This window comes from Sus scrofa, chromosome 8 (assembly GCF_054392235.1).
Source record: "Sus scrofa isolate SSC_HxYL_T2T_F1_AM1 chromosome 8, Sscrofa_HxYL_maternal_Yorkshire_Landrace_v2.0, whole genome shotgun sequence".
Taxonomy (NCBI): Eukaryota; Metazoa; Chordata; class Mammalia; order Artiodactyla; family Suidae; genus Sus; species Sus scrofa.
The window spans coordinates 141,950,082-141,971,079 of NC_139390.1; the positions used below are offsets into that span (position 1 = coordinate 141,950,082).

At 51.8% G+C, this 20,998-nt stretch overlaps 1 protein-coding gene and 1 long non-coding RNA gene across 2 annotated transcripts in view; both read left to right on the plus strand.

Annotated features, from left to right (window-relative positions):
- The window catches only part of SCD5 (stearoyl-CoA desaturase 5), a 126,673-nt gene that overhangs the window by 16,866 nt on the left and 88,809 nt on the right, over nt 1-20,998 (plus strand).
- LOC146401103 (uncharacterized) lies at nt 2,226-9,160 on the plus strand. The gene is made up of 2 exons (XR_014813500.1): nt 2,226-3,731; nt 6,261-9,160. It is a non-coding gene; the product is annotated as an uncharacterized LOC146401103 (long non-coding RNA).

Below are 20,998 nucleotides of genomic sequence, written 5' to 3' on the forward strand. Positions count from 1 at the left end.
TATGTTAGCAAAAATTGGCTGGAGGCAGCTTAGGGTCTTGAAACCATCCGATAATCATTTTATTAGGGATAAGGGTGAGAAGACATAACTGGCCTGAGCAGAATTTGCTTTATAATTGTGCGTGCAGTGTGAGCAGGAATGAAAGGACAGAGATGGGAAAACAGAATACCCAGTAATGGCGATATCCACAAAAACAGGTGCACATTTATGCAAGAAAGTGCAGAGGAGAGAAGAGCCCCTGGTCATCTGATTTGTGGTCATCCCATAACAATGGCAGCAAGACCTTGGGCGGGGGGAGCAGGGTCTTGAGGGGGAAAATGGGTGTCAAGAGGTAGTGGCAGCTTTCGAGGTGGGGAGAGGCTTTGTCTTGGTGAGGGGATGTTGACTAATTGCATGGATTGGAGGCTTTTGTTGGTTGTTTTCCCTCCCCACAGTGGTGAGGAGAGCATCCCTTACCTTGACTGTGGAGTCCTGGCCCTGCACCAAGTGCTGAGACTGGGGACAGAGAAGCTGACGGAGAAACTTTCCTAGAAGCGGACCAGCTACATAATTTACAGGGCTCGGTGTAAAATGGAAATACAGGGCCCTAGTTCAATAATTATTAAGAATTTCAAAGAGTTACTGCTGTGTGATTTGCATGATGGGATCAGAGGCGTTTCTGCAGCTCCGGGACGCAGGTTCGATCCCCTGCCAGGCACAGTAGATGAAAGGACCCCGCATTGCCGCGGCTGCGGCGTAGATCCCAACCGCGGCTCCGATCTGATCCTGGCCTGGGAATTCCGTAGGCCACCAGGAGGCCAAAAAAGAAGAAAAGAATTTCACGATGATGCTGGCAGAATATTTAACCAAGCCTGCCCATGCCCCTCCCAAGGCCCGTGTTCTCACACTGGTCACAGCCTCCTCACGGCGTGAAGGGGCGCCCGACGGGGTAACCATCCCTCTGTGTGGCCTTCGCTGCCTCTGGTGTCACGAGCCTTGTTCCAGGCCTGTTTCCAGGGAATTGCCGAGACCACCCCGAGGACTCGCTTTCTTGTCAAAAGGCTTGTCTTGATGGCACTGGCGATGTGATGTCACTTGACAGGGCCTTTGCTCCATTTGGGGGAACCTGCATGCTGGGGGAGGGCGGGAGAGGGAGCAGGGGAGGGAGGAAGAGAAACTGGAGCCTTCCCCTCCCGGCTCTGCCCTCAGGCGGCGACTTCTCTCCCTGTCCTTCCTCACCTACATTGTTACTGCCTGCAAGGGACACCGTGGGACTCATCGGTTAAGGGGACTGTGCCTGGCATGTAGCCCCCAGCCCCCCACCCATCCAGCAGGTCTCTGGCCAGAGCTAATGGCACAAAGTCTGCGGCAGATCCAGGCAGATCCAGGCCACAGCCGCGGAGGCTCCACCCCGTTCAGTCCTGCCCCCGTCCTCCCGGCTCTGCCCTCAGCACACGCGCGCTCACACCTGCAGCTGCAGAGGGGCTTCCTTCCACGGGACCAGCCTGCCCAGAGTCCATCCCTTCCAGCAGCTTCCAGGCTGAAGGAGACGCCGGAGGGAGATGCGGGTGGACAGGGAAGGAAGCCCTCCCTGAGAGGGAACTGGGGGGACGGGTGCAGACGCCCCCTGACCGTGCCTGCCCTCTGTTTCCCAGCAGTTGCGTCACTGGCGCTGCTGCTCGGAGGCAGAGGCAATGGCTGGGGGCATCTCGGCTGTGGGAGGGAGTGCGGAGCCCCTGGCCCCAACTCCTCGGCCTTGAGAATTTGGAATGTGCCAGGGGAGATACCTGCTGCTGCAGAGAGCGCTGCCCAGGGTGGCCAGGCCCGGCCGCAGGGCGTCAGGGCGCCTCTGAAGCGGTGCTGCTGGCTGAGTGGTGAGGTCTCTCTTCTCAAAGCTGAGAGCCACCTCAATTTTATTTTACTTTTGCTTTTTAGAGCTGCACCCGCAGCATATGGAAGTTCCCGGGCTAGGGGTCCAATTGGAACTACAGCTGCCAGCCTACACCACAGCACAGCAACTCGGGTTGTGAGCTGAGTCTGCGACCTACACCAGCTCACAGCAGCACCGGATCCTTAGCCCACTGAACGAGGTCAGGGATCAAGCCTGGATCCTCGTGGATCCTAGTCGGATTCGTTACTGCTGAGCCACAGTGGGAACTCCCGAGAGCCTGGATTTTAATCGCGTCCTGGGAGGCCCGGGTGGGTGGAGAGGCGAGCAGGGCGGGAGAGACCCCGACTGGGCGACTGGGAGGGCGGCTGACAGCTTTCCTCAGATATCACCGCCCTTCCCAGCTGGAGCCGGAGCAGCGAGGAGGGCAGGGCGTGGAGGCAGAGATGTGGGCTCCGCCTCGCTGAGGAATTTTATTTGAGGTATGATAAATTAAGTCATTCTTGTTCCTGGTAGACAGCCTAGACAATATAAGCATGCAAAGGAAAAAAATACTTGTATCTCCCTATTTTGGAGAGGCTTATTTTTACCAGTTGGGGCTATATCTGTCCTTCTAGACATTTTTCTCTGTGCCTCGCTGTAGTTTCAGTCTCTGTCATTATACTGCAGTCCTGTTTTGTTTCCAGCATTTTCCCACTTGTTGACACATCATAGATGTATTTCAGGCTCATAAATGTGGATCACGGATTTTTTTTTTTAATGGCAGTGGCGTATTTCGACGTTTGGATGGACTTAAACCCCTGTTGTTGGAAATCTAGGTGGTTCTCTTCTTGCTGCTGTTGCTCTTAGCAGCAGCCTTGCATCCTGGTAGCCTCGTCTTGCTGCATATCCTTCATTGTTTTGTCAGAAGACATGTCTAGATGCTTTCCATGGGATGCTTTTCTTCGTTAAATTATTTGTCTGACTGAAGGATGTTGATTTACAGTATCTGATAGTTTCAGGTGATTCAGTTAGACACGTATCTGTATCTCTTCCTTTTCAGATTCGCTTCACTGTAGGTTATTACAACGTGTTGAAGGTAGTTCCCTGCGCTGTGCAGTGAGTCCTCGTTGCTGCTCTGTTTTATGTACAGGAGTTTGTATCTGTTCACCTTGTTCTCATTTATTTCTCCCCCTCCATGGGGGACAGTTCTGTGTGCATTTTTTTTGGCCCCACCCCCGGCATGTGGAAGTTCCTGGGCTGGGGATCGAACTCTTGCCTTAACCCACTGAGCTCCATGGGAGCTCCCTCTATGTGTTTGTGTGAATTTTTTAAGGCTTTAGGCCAGTGGTTCTCAACCAGGGGTGACACTTCCTTGCAAGGGGCGTTTGGCAGTGTCTGGAGACATTTTGGGATGTTGCAGCTGGAGGGGAGGCTGCTACTAGTGCCTATGGCTAGAAGCCGGGATATTAGGAAATATCCTGCAGTTAGAGGACAGCTCCCACATCAAGGAATGATCAAGTCCAAAATGTTAATTAGCACCAAGGTTGAGAAACTCCGCTTTGGACACATAGCTTTCCACGCCCTGGCTTTAGCGAGGTGTCCCTGACGCATGGCCTCTATCAGTTTAAGGTGTATAAATGTGTTGATTTCGTCCATTTATATCTTGCCAAGTGATCCCACCCACGGCATCAGCTAACACTTCCATCCTGCCACGTAGTTGCCGTTTCTTTTTCATGGCGAGGACATTTAGGATCTACTCTCTTGAAGTGCCTCTTGTGGTGCAGTGGAAACGAATACAAGTAGGACCCATGAGGTTGCGGGTTCGATCCCTGGCCTCGCTTAGTGGGTTAAGGATCCGGCCTTGCCGTGAGCTGTGGTGTAGGTCATAGATCTGGCGTTGCTGTGGCTCTGGTGTAGGCCGGCAGCTGTAGCTCTGATTCGACCCCTAGCCTGGGAACCTCCCTGTGCCGCAGGTGTGGCCCTAAAAAGACCAAAAAACCAAAAACAAAACAAAAAAAAACCTACTCTCTTGACAACTTCCAAGTTTGTAATACAGGTTTATTAGCATCATCACCATATGCTCTCTCTACTCAGATCCTCAGAACCTGTTCCTCTTAAAAGGGGCAACTGGTACCCTTGACCAATACAGTGTCTTTCCTTCTTAGGTCCGTAGCCCGATGCTCTCAGTGTCCGTCCAGGTTGTTGCAAAGAGCAGGATGTGCTTGTGTGCGCGGCTGGATAATGCGCCGTCCCACGCCCGCTCCCGGCTGTCTTTATCTTTGGCAATGCTGCGGGGCTGCAGCTTCCAAGCCGCGGAGAAAACAAGGTCCAGGTATTCCGCCTGTTTGGCGCCCCACGCAAACCAACCCAGCCCCGTCCTGTCTTCCCCTTGCAGCAGGACGCGCGCCCAGGCTGCCCTGGAGTAGGGAGATGACCAGTGAGAGCCGCCCGGAGCCGGTCCTTGCATCCCGGAGAGGAAGAGGCCAGGATGCTCTGGGAGGTGCCGCCGGCGAGAGAGGCTGCGCAAGGAACGGGGAGCAGGGCGCGGCCTGGACAGTGCCACCCTTGCTGCCATGAAAAGAGGATTGTCTGTATTCTTTAGGGACCCGGAGGCCGTTGGGCAGTGGTGAGCCAGGCAGGGGGGACACGGCCCCTGCGGAGCGCGGGGAGGGCGCACACCCGAAGCCTCTATTATCTGCCCTGAAGCTGGCAGGGCCCTGCGGGCCAGGACCCGCCCGTCAGGAGTGGCGAACGCCAGAACACTCGTGCACCCCACGCCCAGTGTTACGAGGCTGGGAGACCCCACATGGTCCCCTCCCCGTAAAGCCTCCTTCACAGGCACCCCTGCGGCCGTCGGCGGAGGCGCCCGCTGCATCGTTCATCTCTGGGATGTTAGTCTCCCTCTTGGGACATCGGGATTTCTCGAGCGGTTTAGATACAGACACTGTGAGAGGCGGTGGATAAAATAGACACCGTCGCCGTCCTCCTGGAGCACAGAACTGTCAACCATGCGTCAGGCGTGCTGGGAAGAGGGGCAGGCAGGGTATTGCGGGGCCCAGGCCCGAGCACCCCACCTGATGGGGACATGGGGGTGGGTGGAGGGGGGCTGGTGTCAGGGAAGCTTCTCCTAAGAAGTGTGCTTTTTCTTTCTTTCTTTTTTTTTAGGGCTGCACCTGTGGCATGTGGAGGTGCCCAGGCTAGGGGTCGAAATGGAGCCACAGCTGCCGGCCTACACCCCAGCTCACGGCAACGCCGGATCCTGAACCCACTGAGTGAAGCCAGGGATCAAACCTGCAACCTCATGGTTCCTAGTTGGATTCGTTAACCACTGCGCCACGACGGGAACTCCTGCATCCATATTTTTGAAAACCGTTCAAGAATGAGCTGGAGACGATGGGCCTCTGTCCCGTTAATTATTTCCACGCACGTTTCCTAAGAACAGGCATGCTCTATTATATAACCAGAGGCAATTACTTCCGGGCATTTTGCATCACTTCTTTGCAGTATTTTCAAGGGACTTCTATCACAGGCTCTCCTTTACCAAAAACATGCTCCTCAGTGGGTTGAATGGGTGCACTTGTCAAGTTTTACCCAGTGCGACCCTGAAACTCAGGTTAAGGTGTGCAGACCTTCCAAATTCTGTTGATTTTATTTCAATGTGAAAGAAAAAATCTGATCCTCTGTGAAGTGATGAAACATTTATGGGCCTCGGAAGACACTCCCTGCTTGGCTAATACCCTCTTCCCTTAATAGTCTGCTTCAGTGCAGTGGTCATTTACTAATTTATTAACCATCAGAATCCTATTAAGAGTCGGTGCTGGAGCTGGAAGGATCTTAGCGTGTTCTGCAGCCCTACTTTACAGGCAAGCAAATTGGGGGCCAGTCTCAGGGCAGCACTTGGGACTGGAGCCCAGAGATCTTGAGTCTAGACTTGCAAGGCCTTTCACAGAGAATCAGTCTGGTGCGTGCAAGGGGAGCTCGTGGGGCTCTTGAACCAGCCAGGGTCTAGTGAGTGCGGAGAGCGAGACTCCGGCCTCCAGCCCCTTCAGAGAGCCCTGCTTTCTCCTTTGTTTCATATCCTGAGCTTCTGCACAGGATTTTATGTGAAGAAAAGGCCTTACTACTCTAAAGAAATAGGCCTAGGAGTTCCCTGGTAGTTCAGCAGGTTAAGGACCTGAAGTTGTTACTGTTATGGCTCAGGTTGCTACCGTGGCGTGGGTTTGATCCCTGGCCTGGGAACTTTCATATGCCACAGGTGCAGCCAAGAAGAAGAAAAGGAAGGAGGAGATGGAGGAGTTCCCTTTGTGGTGAAGCAGAAATGAATCCCACGAGTATCCATGAGGTTGCGGGTTCAATCCCTGGCCTCAGTTAGTGGGTCGGGGATCCGGCATTGCCGTGAGCTGTGGTGCAGGTCACAGATGCAGCTCAGGTCCTGCGTAGGCTGGCAGCTGTAGCTCCCATTCGACCCCTAGCTTGGGAACTTCCATATGCTGCGGGTGTGGCCCTAAAAAGCAAAAAAAAAAAAAAAAAAGAGAGAGAGAGAGAGGGGAAGGGGAGGAGGAGGAAGAGGAGGAAGAAGAAAGAAGGGGAAGAGAGAGACCTAGTGAGGTTTGGAGGTGGGCTCGTTATCACCCAGCAGGTGGATAGCAGAGCTGGCTGAGGACCCGAGCCACCTGCTCTGTCTGTTCACGTCCAGTCCACCTCTGCCCCGCAAGCATCCTCTCAGCATCTTGCGTGGCCTCTTCTTCTCAAGGAAAAAGTCATGTCCTCAGGGAAGCAAGGAGCAAACTCCTTTATGAAAAGGATTCGTCTCATCAGAAGATGACTGCCGTTCTCCCAGGCCCTCTCTCTACCTTTCATTCCTCTCCCACGGGTACCTTCCCTCTGACACTGATCGGGATCCCAGGACAGGCTTCGTGAGACAGGATGTGAGTCTTACTCCCCCAGATAATTGCAGGGTCTTGCTAACAATACATCGCACTGCAGACATTCGAGTAACTACCAGTCTGACTTATAAAGCCCAAAGCACCCCCCTTGCATGTCTCACCTTTGCCTTTCACCAGCTGGCTGTGGAAAAGGTGACGTCTTAGTTTTCGTTACTTTACTCATCTGCATTAATTAGTGCTCGGACTTTTCTCTTTTTACCTAACAGAGACTATTATTTGAATCGTTGTTCTAATAGTTATTTTAGACCAACGTTGTTTTTCCTCAGCCAGGCAGGTGCTTCTGACGCGCCAGACCGCTCCTATATTCAGTGGGCTTTTTTTTTTCCTTTGTTGGCCGCCCCCTGGCTTAGGGCGTTCTCAGGTCAGGGATCAGATCCAAGCCCCAGGAGCAACCTGCTGGATCCCTAATCCTCTGCGCCGTAACCCACCTGCAGCCCAGCATGCCAGAGAAGCCACCGATCCCGTTGTGCCATGGCGGGACTCCTATATAATGGGCTTTAGTGTTGAACAGGCTTAGGTTCAGCTCTGCCATTAACCAGCACACGTGCCTTGGTAAGTCTTCTTTTTCTTATATGTAAATGAGAGTGATGGTTATACTCTTTAGATTATTGCTGCCTTATACTGGTAATTCATAAAAGGTACTTAGAAGAAAAGTATGTGGTATGTAATGAAAAAAGTGATTATTAAAAGTTATTATTATTATTGTTATTTTATTTAAAATTTTTGTCTGTACCTGTGGCATGTGGAAGTTCCAGAGCCAGGATCAAACTCTCACCACAGCAGTGGTCTCAGCTGCGGCAGTGACAATGACAGATCTGCTGTCATTGACCTGCTGTGCCACAAGCGAACTCTTTCAGTTATTATTTCTATATGTTAGCCAAATAAATGAGAGGTCTAATGTTTAAAATCCAGGGCTTTTTTTTTTTCTTGTAAAGTTGGCACCTGAATCATATGATATTCCTAAAAGTATTTTTCCCTTCAACAAGTGAACAGACAGAGAATGTTTATGCAGCATGCTGTGAGCAACCTGATGGAACCAGGGGTTTCTCTGTAGCCATGCAGCCTGTGGACTCGACAGCTTGATCATCACTCTGCTAACATTCTTTCTGGTAAATTACATCAGCACTTTGGGATGTGGGTTTTCAGGATGATACTCCCTTCCAGGTAGCTTTAGATTTTAGTACCAATCAAAGAATGAAGAGGAGGAGAGAATGCATCAAAGGCATTCTACTTCTTCAAGAACAGGGAGAGAGAGTTTTCAGGCTGCGGAACTCAGAGCAGGAGCCCAGATGGAGCCCAGCCATCTCCTTGAGTTGAGGACATGGAGCTAGGAGTTCATGGAGGCCCATGTGGCTAGAGTTCTCAGAGGAATGAGTTACCTAGAGGGTGAGGGAAGTCTGGAGATGGGCAAGGGGTCCTCCCAAGTGTTCTGGCCAAGTTCTCATAGTGCCCGCATGCGCTGGAAATACCGGAGTCAGAGAAAGAACCACACAGAGGGAGCAGAAGGAACAATCCCCAGAACTCACACAGGGCTGGGAAGAATTTATGTTCCCACCAGCCACAGAGGAAAAGCACACGATTCAGCCTCAGGTATATAGTATTTAGAGAGATATCGCCCCACTTGTGGGGTAAAATTAGTCCTAGACTTGAGTTTGCTCTAGTCCCACCTAATAAAACTTAAAAAGGAAAGCTTGAGAATTTCCCTCATGGTGCAATGGTTTAAGGATTCAGCATTGTCACTGCAGCAGCTTGGGTCCCTCCTGTGGCATGCGTTTGATCCCTGGCCTAGGAATTTCCATATGTTGTGGGTGCACCCTCCCCCCAAAAAAAGGAAAGCTAGAGGCATAGAGTTTCAGGTACACAAGATGAGAAGAGTCTTGGAGATTGGTTGCACAGCAGTGTGAATGTACTTAACACTGTTGAACTGTTATTAAGATGGCAAGTTTTATGTTATGTGTATTTAATAATAATTAAAAATAAAATGGCCCATACAAAAAAGAAACCTTGAAAGGACTAAACTATTTCCACATAACATAATTGCATCCGAGAATAAAGCTCAAGAACATTTATAGCAACACAAAAATATCTTGCACCCAGCAAGGTTAATAGTTATAATATCTGACATCCAATCAAAAATTCCAAGACATGTAGGAAAATACAACCTATAATGAGAAAAATCAATAAAAAGAAACAGACCCCCAAATGAGACTTCTGATAGACTGAGTAGACAAGAGCATGAAAACTATATCCCATAAGTTCAAGAAAGCAGGGGAAAGAGTGAGCATGAAAAGTATAGACATAGGTGATGTTTTAAAAGACCCAAATCAAACTTCCAGAGATGGAACATATAATACATGTAGAAAAAGTACACTTGATGGGACTTTCTGGCCCACTAGATGCTGCAGAAGAAAAGATTGGTGAATGTGAAGACACAGCATTAGAAATTGTCCAAAATCAAGACACAGAAAAAAAATGAAAGAAAAGTAAATTACAGCACAGTGAGCTGTCAGACAAGTTCAAGTGGCCTCATATGAATGTAAAAAAGAGTCTATAAAGTGGAGTTGGGAAAGAAAATATATTTGAAGTAATACTGGCCAGAGTTTTTCATATGACTGGTTCAGGCAGTTCACCAAAGCCTAAGGACAAGAAATATGGAAAAAAGCTACCATAAACCTCACATTGAAATTGTTTAAGCCAGTGATAACGAGAACATCTTAGAGGCATCCAGAGGGAAAATAGCATTTGTTACGTACAGAAGAACGCAGACAAGGATGGGTGCATACTTCTTGCTGGGAATAATGTAAGACAGAAGACTGTGGAGCAACATCTTTCAAGCCCTGAAAACAAACAAATAAACAAAAACCTTGTCAATTGAGAACTTTGCATCCAGCAAAAATATCTTTCAAAAATGAGGATAAAATGACTTTTTCAGACATAAAAAACTAAGAGAATTTGTTGCTAGTAGATCTGCACTAAGAAGTGTTAAAAGAACTTCAGGGAGCTCCCTGGTGGCCAAGTGGTTAAGGATTCTGTGTTGTCCCTGCTGTGGCTCAGGTTTGATACCTGGCCCAGGATTTCTATATGCCACATAAATGGCAAAAAAAAAAATTTTTGTTCCAGTGAGATGGAAAAATCTATCAGTTTGAAATACCAACATAAAGAAATAAATAGTATCAGAAAAGTGAATATGTTGATAAATATAAAGGTATTTTTTTAATTCTAAAAAATCTTGGAGGGATCGGGAGCTTGGGGTTATCAGATGCAACTTAGAATAGATTTACAAGGAGATCCTGCTGAGTAGCATTGAGAGCTATGTCTAGATACTCACACTGCAACAGAACAAAGAGTGGGGGAAAAAATGTATACATGTAAGAGTAACTTGATCCCCATGCTGTACAGTGGGGAAAAAAAAAAAGAAAAAGAAAAAGAAAAAAAGACTTTTTAAAAAGTGAAGAAAAAAAAATCTTGGAGTTCCCGTTGTAGCTCAGTGGTTAAGGAATCCGACTAGGAACCATGAGGTTGCAGGTTCAATCCCTGGCCTTGCTCAGTCCGTTAAGGATCCAGTGTTGCTGTGAGCTGTGGTGGAGGTTGCAGATGTGACTCAGATCCCATGATGCTGTGGCCCTGGCGAAGGCTGGCGGCTACAGCTCCGATTAGACCCCAGCCTGGGAACCTCCATATGCCTCGAGTGTGGCCCTAGAAAAGACAAAAAACCAAAAAACCAAAAAAACCACTTTAGGCGTTCCTTCTGTGGTGCTACAGGATTGGCAGCATCTCTGCAGTGCTAGGACATAGGTTCGATTCCTGGCTCCAGCTGCAGCTTAGGTCCTAGCAGTGGCTTGGCTCTGATACCTGGCCCAGGGAATTCCTTTTACTATGGAGTGGCCAAAAAAGAAAAAAAATTTTCGAAAGATAATGACAATTTAAGGCAATAATTATTACAACACATTTGGAGGTTTAAAACACATGTGGAAGTAAAATGTATTCAAATCATTGCACAGAGTCCAAGAAGAGGGACGTAAAATAGCCTCTTGTAAGATCCTTATATGATATGCACAGTGGTGTGTTACTTGAAGGCAGATGATGCTAAGTTAAAGATGTGTGTGTACCATTAACCCTAAAACAACGATGAAAGGAAATAAAACAGTTATCACTAGTAAATGAGCAAAGGAAATGGAATCATGAAAAATGCTCAAAGAAAACAGAAAAAGACGAAAACGTGAACAAGGAACAGTTGGACAAATAGAAAATAAGTCGCAAGATGGTAGGTTTCATCCGGGTAAAGCATCGAGTCCGAGTGACCTAAGGCAGCCTGTCCAGTAGGACTTTCTGCGGAGATGGAAATGGCCTCGTCTTCTCTGATGCCTTGTCACCATGGTTGTGACTGCACTTGAAATGGGGCTTGTGGGCTGAATTGTACCTTTCCTTATAATTTGAATGAATGTACGTTAAAACAGCCACATGTGGCTCATGGCCTATTGGACAGCATGGTTATCGATACCCCACCTCAAAGGAAAAATCGTTCAGTTGGTTAAAGAGCGAGGCCCAGCTGCACGCTGGCAAAAGAAACTCTCTGTGCATATAAAGACAGAAACAGATGAAAAGTGAGAGGATGGAACATACAGCATGCACACACGAGTCGATCAAGGCTGAAACATTTATGTGCAGTAGCTCTCAGGAGGACATAACCCCGCCTCTGAAGATAAGACTTTTGTTTCGTTCTGCTTGATGTTACGTTGCTGCTGGTGGGGCAGCGGAGTGAAGGAGACACAGTGTGAGCTGGCAGGGTTGCTGTCCCAGAAGCCCACTGACGGGGTGGCTTAAATGCAGAAATGTATTTTCCCACGGTTTTGGAGACCAGACACCCCAAATCCAGGTGCCAGCAGGGTTGGTTGTCCCGAGACTTCCCCCCTGGACTTGCAGGTGGCCATCCTCTTGCTGCCTCTTCTCGTGGCCATCCCTCTGTGCACGCGCACCCCTGGGGGCTGTCAAGGTCATGAGTCAGGTTGGATCAGGGCCACGTAATGGCCTCATGTTGACTTAATCGCCCCTTAAAGGCCTTATCTCCAAACCCAGTCCTACTCTGAGGTGAGGTGGGCAGGGCCTCGACATGGCAATGTGGGGGTCGGGAGGACACGATTCAGCCCGTGACAGGCAGGGATGCTCTTTACCACGGCTGTCCTTCCAAGAAGAGCGTCTCTGGGGTTCCATGGTGCATGCTTGTCTGGGAGCGGACAGTGCCCTGCCCGCCTTGTGAGGGCCCTACGGCAAAGACTCACCCAGGAGCGGGCCCGGGGCTGTGGGCGGTGGCTCACCTCTCAGGAGAGTCCCCAGGAAGGGAATCACCTCCGCCTCTATTGTTCGTGTCAAACCCTCTGACGACTCATTCTGCATCTCAGATACATGTTTTGGTTTTTTTGTCACTTGAAGTATTACTATATATATATATTTCCTTTTGAATTAATGAAAGGAAAACTTCCAGTAAACAGGGCTGGGTCTTCTGACATCCAGGAGAAGAGCCAGCTGGGAACACTGACCCTTCCCTAAGCCCACCAGCTCTCCTCACCCACGCGAGCCGCCTCTCGTTGCCATGGCAACATTCGTTGCCCGCTGCCAGGGAGGTGCTGTTTCTGGCTTCACTGGGTTAATGTCAGGAGGCTGGAGCTGGGTCCTCACTCTGGCCCCCAGGGCGCGAGGTTTCTCGGTGAGGCTTGGAGTTTGGAAAAGAGGAAAGGGGAGGAGGCTGCAGGAAGGTCCTGTGGGCGGGAAGCCTTCATGAGCTGAGGAAGAAGTTCGAGCAGGTCTATAGAGCAATTTAAAAACAGATGGGTTGCCTGAAATCACCACTGTGTTTCCATGGCAACATCTCGGCTGACTCTGTCCGTTGCTATAACGTGTTCTCCCCCCTGTGTGGACAGAATCTGGGTGTCAATGGGAGGGAAGGGACCCGAGATGGAATAAATTGTTCGAACTTGAGAAGGGAGAAGACAAAATTGGGGTTAGCTGTTAGGGCCTTGCGGAAATTCTCCCGAGAATCAGGCTGCACGTCCCCAGAGGAGATGGCAGAAGTCGCCTGCTCTATGACTTCTGGGAGTGGTGGCTGCAGCGCTTGGGCGGAATGGCCGTGGCACCTTCCCGCCTGCCTCTAAGCTCTGTTAACCAGAGGACACGTGCCCCCCTGCAGTTCGTTCATTTGGTCAAATACTCATAGAGCGCCTGGCCTTGAATTTTGCCCAGAGCATCCATCACACTGATGAAATGCGTGCCCATCACCACGAATGTCGGTTGCCTACATCCCCCTGTGATGGAGCTGCAGGAAATGCAGGCTGCCATTCCCGGTCCTCCAAACTGCCAGGTGCTTCGTCTCACCTCCACTCTGGGGTGTGCGCTACGCCTGGAGTACCCCGTTAGCTGTTGAGGTTAAAGGACTGAAACCAGGCACAGGCCCCGGCCCCGGTGGGGTGATGAACATTTTCATGAAAAGACAGGGTGGCACATGGTCCACACTGGAGGTGCAGACAGGATGTGCCATGGAAACTCAAAAGAGCAGCCTTCCTCCCAGGGCCGGAGCACTCAGGGCGAGGTTTGGAAAGGGTGGGACTTGACCTGGGTGTGGATGAAAGGCAGCGCTTGGGTTACAGCGAGAATCTCGAAAACACATAAGCAGAGGGAAGGGCAGAAAGAGAAGCACTAAGACGGGAGTCAGCGTGGACGGTCATTCAGGGGAAAGGAGCTGACTTATCCGAGAAGACGGGCTCATGGCACAGAGGGTGCCAAATAAAATGGGCAAGAGAAAGTGGAAGGCCCTGGCTGACAGGATTCTGAAGGGCGTGGCGAGGAGGTCGGACGTTCTCCTGTAGGCAGTGAAGGGTTGTCACAGGTTTTAGAGGGAAACAAACCAACACAAACACAGAATAATGGGCTAGGATGCTTAATCTGGTAGCTGCGTACAGGATTGAAGGAGGGAAGAGACAGAATGGAAAACTGATTGATAGGATACAGGTTGAGAGCGCGTAAAGGGGGTGCCTGACTGATGGATGGACTGGACAGATGGAAGGGGGAAGATACTGAGAAGGCGAGACTGGAACTGATTGGATCCAGCCGAGCAGGTGAGGGAGAGAAGGTTTGAGCTCGAGTCACTAGAAAAGCAGTTTATGCTTTTAAAAGAAAGGGGGCCTACGAAACCCTGTGTCCATCAAAATCCTAAGAGGGTTTGATCCCGTTGTGGCTCAGCGGGCTAAGAACCCCTGAGGTTCTGAGTTTGATCTCTGGCCTCGCTCAGTGGGCTCAGCGGGTTAAGGATCCGGTGCTGCCACAAGCTGCATCGTAGGTCGCAGAGGTGGCTTGGATCTGGTGTGGCTGTGGCTGTGGCTGTGGCGCAGGCCTCGGCTCAGCTCTGATTCAACCCCTAGCCTGGGCGCTTAGGGGAGGCGGTCAGTTGACAAAGAAAAGAGTCTGATTCGTGTCTGTGGCGGCGTTTGGCAGGATTTACCAGGTTACAGAGCACGTGAGTGAGCAGAGAGGGATTCCACGCCGACGCCTGGCACTAAGGGCAGGGCATCGTTTCTGATTACCTTCACCAGCCGCTCACTCTGCTGGGGCGGAGGCACAAGGAGTCGTGGAAACGGGGATTAGTTAAGAAGGCTCTCCGGGCACCGTGTGGATCAGTAATCTGTGGTTGGAAGGAGGTGGCAAAGCCTAGCTCTGGGGAGTGGATCTCCTCCAGCAGAGACCGGCAGGACGGTCCAGGGTTCTGTTGACCCCCTCCCCTGCACTCCCTGGCTCTCCTGCAGGGGGTGAGCAGCTTGCGGTGGATTCACTGTCATCCTCCAGAACCCTCCAGAATGTCTCCACCGGCTCCACCCAGGGCTGCGATCACCAACCCGGTCTCTTGGGAATGGGGCGTAATCACTCCACCTGCTGATTCAACTGCTTTCTCTCGTTTGCTTTTCTGAAGTCTCAGGAGCAGCCACAGGAACACCGTATTAAGATAACCTTGGCATAGCCGCTAGTAAGTTCTGCCTTTAAAATGTGTTTGAAACTAGTGGCTGTACTTTTTTTTTAAAAAAAAAAAACTTGCATCCTATTGCTGTTTTTCATTGGTCAGGACTTGCCTCCACTGAAGTTCATATATGTCCTTGGAATGTCCTGGGCACCACGCTGAAGACTGGGTCCCAGTTTTGTTCACTCATCACTAGAGCTCCGGGACAGAGGTACTGCAGTCATGCCCATTTTGCAGATGGGGCCTGGTACAGCCAGTAAGTGCTGGCGCCCAGCCCTTGCCTTGCAGAGTCCACGCCCTTAACCGCTGCATCGCTCAGCGCTCTGTTGGGTTTAAATACTCAGGCCGAGGGTGTAGAGGTGCTTGGGATGAGTCCCACTCTCAGGCGCTGGAGAGTTTGTGTGGCTTGGTGGACGTGGAGCAGGAGAAGCCCACAGGGTGCTGGGAACCCGGGAGGAGGCGTTTGCGGGGGTCGGGGTTCTGGAAGGCTGTCTGAAGGAAATGGTGACCGAACCTGGGGGCCCTTTGCCATAGAGGAATCTTGAGTCGGCAGCACGGGGGGTGCACGGCAGCTCCGTGTAACGGGAGGGGGTGTGGAAGAGGCGATGGGACAGGAGTGGCTGAACCGAGACGGGGCGGGGGGCAGGCTGGGGACGGCGCCGCCGACTGTGACACACCAGGGAGTTTGGAGAGTCCCCTGCGGAGGCCGAGGTGCCGCGAAAGGGTGTTGAGAATGCACGAGGCCTTCGGCCTGGTGTCTTAGGTCCATGGGGGCGGTGGTTCTGCAGAGGATGGATGTGCGGGAGCAGCAGTGCAGACAAGCAGACCCAGGAGGAAGACGCGTGCGTCCAGGCTGGGGACGCGGGGCTGCGGCAGGAAAGTGCAGGGCTGGGGAGGACCTCGAAGTGCTTGGTGTCCTTGACCGAGCGTTCTGGAAGGGAGCAGAGCGGCACTGGGCTGCACATGGCACGTGTTTAGGGGGAGGCATTTGGGGGACACCCAGGGGAGGCATCCCGCTCAGGCCCTCCGTCCTCTGTCCCTGAGCCTCGGGCTCCTGCACCTGCCCCATCATCACACGGCTTTACACCGAGATGACAGATAAGAGAAAAATTGGTGGTGCAGGTCGCACATCTCTCATAATCTGAAGGGATTCCTTTCTGTTTCCAGTTCAGTGACTGGATGGCAGATTAAAATGTGAAGGCTTGACAAAAAAATAACATGGCTGTGCCAGCCCTCCCTGTCCGAGGCACAAAATTAGATTTTACATCAGGTTGCACGTTGAAAGCCTTGTCATCCTAAGGCTGGCCAGCTAAATATGATTTAGAGGGTTCGGTTTTGAGAAATAAGTAGGAGAAATGAAATAGGGAGTCAGAGAAGAGTGGAGAGGACGCATTAAAAATAAATCGGACCGTGTCGGGCAGTCCTGGGCGACCGCGCTGGTTTCCGTGGGCTCCTTTTCTGCCGCTTTGACCAGGGCTTCGCTGTGTTGATGGCTCTCCCGCTGAAGTCTGGACGTTCTGCGACCCTTTTCCTCCTCCTGACCCCACCCTCCTCATGGCTTCTACCTCCCTAGTTCTCCATACGTCTCCTGCTCATTGTCTCCTTTCCGGGGTTTTTATTTTATTTTATGTATGTTATTTTATTTGCTTTTTTAGGGCTGCACCTGTGGCATATGGAGGTTTCCAGTTCAGGGGATGGAATGGGAGCTGAAGCTGCTGGCCTTCGCCACAGCCACACAGGATCCGAGCCGCGTCTGCGACCTACACCACAGCTCATGGCAACCCCGGATCCTTAACCCACCGAGCGAGGCCAGGGGTCGAACCCGCCACCTCCTGGTTCCTAGTCGGATTCGTTTCCACTGGGCCACGACAGGAGCTCCTCCTTTCCTGGGTTTTTCATCTCCGCCCTCATATTTTTCTTTCTTGCTTTTTTAAGGGCTGCACTTGTGGCACATGGAAGTTCCCAGGCTAGGGTTTGAATTGGATCTCCAGCTGCTGGCCTACACCATGGCCATGGCAACGCTGGATCCTTAACCCGTTGTTCAAACGTGCATCCTCAGGGAGCCTTTGCTGGGTCCTTAACCCACTGAGCCACAGCGGGAACTCCCACTGCCCTCATATTTTTCTTGTTTTAGCGGCATGATTCAGCCTGGCTGTGGCCTCATCTCCGAGCTCTGAGAGTAAAGCTAAGATTGGGCCCTTTCCCTCCCGTCCACCCGAGCGCAGCCCTTACCCAGACCTGCAGGCCTCTTCTGTTTCAGCCCCAGTCTCTGTCCATGGTGGGGTCTGGGGTCTTAGCGCCAGGGTCCCTCTGCAGAGCCTTCAAAGGCCATCTGTGAGTTCTGTGTCCTGGCCTGCGAGGCTTGTCAGTTCTGTCAATATTACAAGTGAAATATAGGTCAGCCTCACAGCTCCCAGTGTTAAAAATAAAAGCTTCCTCCCCAGGCTCTGAGGATTGGTAACTGGGGATGGGCCCCCCTTCCCACTAACCCCACCTTGCAGTTGCTTCCTGAGGCCTGGTGGATGCCACCCCCCTTGTAAGAGGGAACCTGAAGATAGAAGAGGAGCTGAAATTACCTCCCTCGCAGACTCACTCCAAAAAGCGAAGATGGCGTGCGTGGAAGTTGTGTCTAGAAGCGGAGCTGGTTTCCTTCGGTCGTGCGGGAGGCGTGCTGGCTGCCCCGAAGGTCCCATCTTCTGTGGATGGCGCCTGGGAGTGTCCCTCTCCCCCTGGGACCGCGCAGCACAGCTCTCCTGCCGCAGCCTCCTGACCCGGGGCCTCCAAACGGTGCTGCCAGGACCTCCGTCTCTCCTGGCTCGTTCCTAGTCCCCGCATTTGCACCGTCACAGAACAGTCCGCCCCCTTTGTCGTGATGTGAAAATTCAGGAGGTGAAACGCAGAGCCCTTTCATTGTTTGCTGTTTCTTTTTTTGGCCGCCCCGTGCCATTTGGAGCTCCTGGGCCAGGGATCCAATCCCGGCTGTCGTTGCAACACAAGCCGCAGCTGCAGCAACGCCGGGTCCTTAGCCCCCTGTGCGGGGCCGGGGATCGACCCCATGTCCAAAGCTCCCAGGACGCTGCTGATCGCGTTTGCCACAGCGGGAGCTCCTCACTGATTGCTAAGAACCTCACACCCCTTCCCTCCTGATGCGTGTTCTTCCCTCTCCCCTGCTGCCCCAAGGTCCTCTCGCCTTTATTCCTTCCACCTCCTGCAAACGCGCAGTGTCTTTTCCTCCACAGAAAAGGCCACAGGCCTCTGAGTCTTTGACAAGATCCCTCCCCGCCGCGCCCCCGGCCCCGCTCAACTCCCGCTTTCCAGGCTACTGTGCCTGGCACAGGAGGTCTGCAGCTTCTGCCAGGGGACCCGCAGGAGAAGGCTGCTGCGGCCTTTGGACTTTTCATAAACTGTCTCCGCAGTGCCCCAGCGGATCTCAAACCCCACTCTGGTCTTCCTTCCACAACTGGTAGCAAAGTGGCTTTTTTGGTGGGAGCTGGTGGGCCCGGGTCAGCCTCGGACGCAAGCATTTTCCAGGGCTTCGCGGAGACTTGTCTTCTAACCCCTCCGCGTTGGATTTTTCTCAGAGATTTCCGTCGGGGTGGTGTGAGTTGACTGCTTTTCCAATAAACAGGCGGGCGTTTCCGGGGGAGAAAGGACAGTCGGGAGGGGACAGGCGACAAGGAATGCACTTAAGACACATGTGGTGGCTCAGACCAAAGTGTTAGGATTGCATCGTGTTCTAGCAGCTGTGGGAGCTCCACGTGCTTCGAGGCGGCCAAAAAAAAGAGTGATTTGGCGCGTCCTCTGTAAACACTGCCTTCTCCCGAGGGGAGCCCGACTCCTGGGGGCACCAGGAACAGACCTGCCATGTTGGGGTCCACCCTCTTGAGGAGCCCTAGGGCACATCACTCGACGGGGTCAGCCTGCCCAGCGGATCGCTTTGTGTCCTTGGCCGGTCACGTGGCCTTTCTGCAGCCCCATCTCTTCATCTGCGAGTGGGAGGGCTGGACGGGGGCAGGGCTACTCTCTGGCTGCAGAACCGAATCGCTGGGGGGCCTCTAACCAGCCCCGTGCCCAGAGAAGCCTGATTGATTAGCTCTCATGTGAGAGGGGCCTGGCTTGGTAGCTTTTCAAGCTCCCCGGGTGATTCTTCTGGGCAGCCAGGCTGAGGAGCGCTGTCCAGCCCGGTGCGTGTGAATTACGTGGGTTCTGTTAAAATTCAGACTCTACTTCTGCAGGTTCTGGTGGGGCCGGAGGGTCTGCCCTTGCAGCTCCTGCCAGGCTGGTCCTGAGGCTCAGTCTCTGTGGGATCAGCAGAGGCGGGGATAGGCTTCAGGGTCTTGGCAGCTCCGACGTTACAGGGTTCTTTGTATTTTGGGGGGCGGGGGGTGGGCAATAAGTGAAAGACAGGTTTTGATGGTTGTGGGGGGAGTTCTCTTTCATCACTGGGGCAAAATGATGTTTTTGGGAAACTGATTCAGTATTTGGTGGGTAGGGTCCGATTAGTGTCTGTTTTTAACATCGAAGTTGGTTAATCGGGGAGGAAAAGGAAAACAGAGGTAGCCGTGTGTGTGTGTGTGTGTGTGTGTGTGTGTGTGTGTGTGAGAGAGAGTGTGAGAGAGTGGTGGGGGGAGAGTGATGGAATGGGGGGGTGAGCAAGTACATGTGCTCACAGGATGGTTATTCTCTGTTAAGTGAATCTTCGGGTCAAAGGGCAACAAACGTGCAGGCGTCTCCAGGTCCAGTTGTGGTGAGGAGACTAGACGAGGGGGCAGATGTTATTCGCTGGCATTTAAAGGGACGCTCTCGCTCCCAGAGCAGTTCACAAGCCAGAAAACCATTGCTTCAGCCCTGATCTTTTTCCTGGGCTAAGCTGCCCTTTGCTCCAATTATTCTTGAATTATAGTGACAGCTTTGGGCTTTGCAGAGCTTCAAGTCATCAGAACCCGGGAGTAGTAGTAAAACGATGCCTTTCTGGGTCGGAACATTTCAGCTGGCTGCTTTTAAAAGGCTCTCTCCTTGCACCCCCCCCCCCCCCCCGCTGTGAACCTCGGACACCACTGTGGAGGTCAAGATTCAACCCGATTTCAGCACGGTTAGCTACGTATCTTAAGGTCAAGGCCAGCCTTAGAGGGGGTTGCCTGCGTTTTGCCTTCTGCTTTTCCGGATCCTCACAGCTCTACAGATTCCTGTATCTGAACAAATTGTCCTGGTTTAAACTTATATTTGGTTAAGGTTAAACACTTTAGGCCTTGTGGTTGTGATTCGCCTGCCCACCTAATTATGGGGGTTTGTTTTGCTTTAGAATAGGTCTCTCGCCGAGCAGTACTTCTTGCTAAAATTCACAATCCAGGATTTTGTCACTGTCCTATTTCTTCAGAGATGCTTCCAACTGGTGGGTAGGGGGAGATGTTTTCGTAGTAAAGATATTTTCCAGTCTAGGGAAAAGCGACTTCTCTCTCTCTCTATGGTTTTATTTATTTATTTATTTATTTGTCTTTTTGCTATTTCTTTGGGCTGCTCCCGCGGCATATGGAGGTTCCCAGGCTAGGGGTCCAATCGGAGCTGTGGCCACCTGCCTACGCCAGAGCCACAGCAACGCAGGATCCGAGCCGCGTCTGCAACCTACACCACAGCTCATGGCAATGCCGGATCGTTAACCCACTGAGCAAGGGCAGGGACCGAACCCGCAACCTCATGGTTCCTCGTCGGATTCGTTAACCACTGCGCCACAACGGGAACTCCTCTATTCTTTTATTTTAATGCCCCTGCCCCCGCCATAAGAGGGATTCCTTGTAGCCTCAGTTTGCACACCTGTCCAATGGGAGTACCCGTTCTGCCTCACCTGTTCTGAAACTGAGGCTCAGGCATCGAGTATTATTCACGTGTCTCCTTCTCCTCCTCCTTCCCCTCCCCTAATTCTTGTTTCTTTCTCTGATTCAAATGCATTTGCTCCTGGCCTCCCTGGCACTTCTGTCGGTCACTAGGTCATTCAAGAAACGTTTTCCAAGCACTTATGAAACGTGTGCTGGGCACTGAGAATGAAGCTGAAAGCCCATCGCTGACCCCCGGGAGGACCTGTGAAGAGGCGGTCGGGTTATTACAGATGAGACAGCAGGTTGGATTGTAAAGGAGGGGTGTCTGCCTCCGCCTGGCTGGGGGCGGAGGGCCGGGCAGTCAGGGAGGGTTTACGGAGAAGGAGGA